The 3,634-nt window shown below is 39.8% G+C and overlaps 1 protein-coding gene and 1 pseudogene across 1 annotated transcript in view; both read left to right on the top strand.

Annotated features, from left to right (window-relative positions):
* The window catches only part of LOC107709163 (structural maintenance of chromosomes protein 2-like), a 21,632-nt gene that overhangs the window by 17,335 nt on the left and 663 nt on the right, over positions 1-3,634 (top strand).
* LOC107709166 (GTPase IMAP family member 8-like) lies at positions 461-3,341 on the top strand (annotated as a pseudogene).

The following is a 3,634-nucleotide window of genomic DNA, read 5'->3' as shown; positions in this document are numbered from 1 at the left end:
CACACACACACACACACACACACACACACACACACACACAGATCACTTCCTGCTCATTTAACTTAAATAGTTGACTATACATACACAAACTGAGACTGTACAAAAACTTTACATAAATACTGTAAATTAAATTGTGCAAAAGAGATATTTTGGTGGAAGCAGCGCATGCAAGATGATTTGTAGTGCAATGCACAATTAAACATATATTATCAAATGAAGTCTTTGTGTGTGGGAGTGTTTGTAAAAAGTGTCTAGTGTACATTCAGAGAAAAGAGTGTGACATTTCCTCATGTTGGGAACTCTAACAAACTCCAAAGATATGTTATTCTCTGAAGTGATTTACCAGCATCTCAGACTTTCACTTGTTTCAATGATTTGTTCAGAGATGCTGATTTCTGCTGGTATATGTGACGATGATGAGAGTCAGATATAATAAGACTTCTGTTTCATGCAGTGATTGTCGTCCACAATCCTCCTCGCAGGAGAAGATGGAGCAAAGATCCACCTCCACTGAGTAAGTCTGTACTTACATAAATGAAATTATGTGTGGAAAATATGGGCAATTAATCCTTATTAAAACATAAGTGATAAATTCAACCTCTTACTAGTGGATTCTGGTCATTTTGATCTGTGATGTTGGATTAAGATCAAGTTCTTGGCATCATATGTTACATATCACACGTGTTACTGTAAAATGTGGGGATTTTGAACAGTGAAAGTTTGGCTCTTTGCAGTGAGGATAGTTGTTCTGGGTTTGAGCGTGTCAGAAAACAGTGGATTGGGAAACTTCATCTTAGGACGAGCAGCGTTTGACAGTGAAGCTCCTCCAGATGTTGTAGAGAGAGTCGGAGGAAGACTGAAGGACAGACATGTGATGCTCATCAGCAGTCCTCAGCTGCTCCAGAGGAACATCTCAGATCATCAGCTCACACAGACTGTGAGAGAGTGTGTGTTTCTGTCTGATCCAGGACCTCATGTGATCGTGCTGCTCCTCAATCATGAGCCGTGTTCAGCAGAAGATCAGGAGCGTGTGGAGAAGGTGCTGCACTCTTTCTCTGAGCAGGTTTATCAACACACCATGGTGCTCAGCACACAAGAGCCCACAGAAACCAGTGGCATCCTACAGAACATCATTCAGAAATGTGCAAACAGACACTTCAGTCTTCAGAGGAGCAGCTCTCCTGATGATCTGCTGCAGACACTTGAGGACATTGAGAAGATGAATGACGGACGTTATCTGCACTGTGCTGAAGCTGCACAGTGTTTCACAATGAAGCAACAGAACACAGAGAGACGTGAGTGTGATGATGCTTGAAGTTCCTAGTGATGAATTAACATGTTTTAATCTTCTTCTTCTGTCAGTTTCAGAGGGTGTGAAGCTGAATCTGGTTGTGTGCGGGAGCGACGGCACATTAAAATCCTCCATATCAGACCTGATCCTGCAGCAGATAGACAGAAGATCAGACGTGGAGCTTCATGGTCGTCTGATCAGTGTAATAGAGCTTCCAGCTCTGATCCGGCTCTCAGAGGAGGAAGAGATGCGTCAGACTCTCCGCTGTGTGTCTCTCTGTCATCCTGGAGTTCATGTTTTCCTCATCATTATTCCTGATGCTCCTCTCAATAGTGAAGACAAAGCAGAAATAGAGGAGATTCAGAGGATCTTCAGCTCCAGAATCAACAAACACATCATGATCCTCATAAAGCAGAGTTCAGAGCATCAGACAGCAGAACTCAATGAAGAAACACAGTCTGTCATTGAGAGGTTCGGAGGAAGACATCATTTCTTTGGTCCCAAAACACAAGTGTCCTCATTGATGGAGAACATCGAGCAGATGCTGGAAGAAAACAGAGGAGAGTATTTCTCCACTGAGATGTTTCTGGAGGCGCAGATGAAGAAACTGATGAAATATGAAGAGATGAAGAAGAAAACTGACTCACTAGAAATCCATTTACCATCACAAGGTTAAAAAAAAAGTTTGATATTAAACTACACAGCATGTTTTAAAATAGATTTTTTTACTACAGGAGTGTTTGATTCTATATTAGATTTTTATACATTTGTTAAAAAGTTCAAAAATTCAAAATTCAATTAAAAAATTCCAAAGTCAAAAATTCTGATTGTTGAAAAATAAGCTCAAAGCTTCATTGTTCCACAGGAAATTAAGATTATTACAGTAGTCAAACTGATAAATAAAAAAAAATCCGATCTCTGTAATGTTTTCTGATCCATATTAATCATGCAGCTCATAGTGAAACATATTAGTTGTTCTGTATATTTTCTCTAAAAAACTTTGCAGATAATGTAAATTTGACAGAGATCAACTGCTTCATGAAAATTAGAAAAGCACACTAATGTCTCTGAACTGTGTACATTGTAGAGTGACATGTACATCTTCACAATGCATTTCCAGACCACACAAAACTACATGAATACTAAACAAGCAGACAGCAGACCTATGTTACACAATCACATTTTGGGGAAAACAAACTTAAGGCTGTAAAACTGATGCATTTCCTCTCTTACAGGTTCAGCAGAGAGTGAAGATGATCTGAGGATTGTGCTGCTGGGAAAAACTGGAGTTGGGAAAAGTGCAACTGAAAACACAATGTTATGTTTTACAGCAGAAGAATCTTTTGAATCAGTGACTAAAGAGAGTCAGAGAGAAACATCTGACATCGACGGCCGACGCGTTACTGTGATCGACACTCCAGAACTGTTTGATACTGAACTGAGTAATAAGGAGATCCAGAGAGAAATAAGACACTGCATCTCCATGATCCTGCCTGGACCACGTGTGTTCATCATTGTGCTTAATTTAGGACAACGATTCACTAAAGAAGAGGTAACATCAGTGAAGATCATCCAAGAGACATTCGGTGAAAACTCATTAAAGTTCACGATGGTGCTCTTCAGCAGAGGAGATTTCCTGAAGAAGAAGACCATCGAACAGTGTTTGGGTAAACCTGGATCTCCTCTGATGAAGCTGATTGAAGCGTGTGGAAACAGATTCCATGTGTTCAATAATAATCAGACTGAAGACAGGTGACTGATCTACTGTAGAATATAGACGACATGCTGAAAGAAAACAGAGGGAGTTCCTACTCATGCAAGCTGTTCAGAGAGATGGAGAGAGAAAAACAAGAACAACAGCTGAAGATACTGATGGACAGACTCAGAGAAAGAGAAGGAGAGATGAAGAAACATGAAGAAGAGAAAGAGAATGAAAATGACGATGGAGGAAGAACTAAAGAATCATGATAAAGAGAGAAAGAGAAGAGGAGTTTAATATAGTTCTCCCTCATTAAAGAGTGATATAAAAGAAAGAAGAGAGTGTAAGGATAAAAGAAACTCAGATACTTTGATCTCCTGAGAAACAGACAATACACTGGCATCTTCAAGACACCCCACAGAGGGGTGGTGCAGGAAACGCCTCTCTCACATATGCATCAGTGCCGTTTCATCTGCTCCATCCACTGGATTCACTCAGCATGGTCAATAGTATAATGTTCTATAAGATTTACAGTCATGTGTGGTATCATTTGAAGAGTCTCAGGGTGAGTGGTACAATGGTCTTAATCTTACAAAAGTAGACTAAAAGATAATACAGATCCTAAGAGTTAAGAGATACTTTGA

This window comes from Sinocyclocheilus rhinocerous, unplaced genomic scaffold (assembly GCF_001515625.1).
Source record: "Sinocyclocheilus rhinocerous isolate Xijiao unplaced genomic scaffold, SAMN03320098_v1.1 scaffold4221, whole genome shotgun sequence".
Lineage (NCBI taxonomy): Eukaryota > Metazoa > Chordata > Actinopteri > Cypriniformes > Cyprinidae > Sinocyclocheilus > Sinocyclocheilus rhinocerous.
This window is presented reverse-complemented; position numbering and strand designations above follow the sequence as displayed.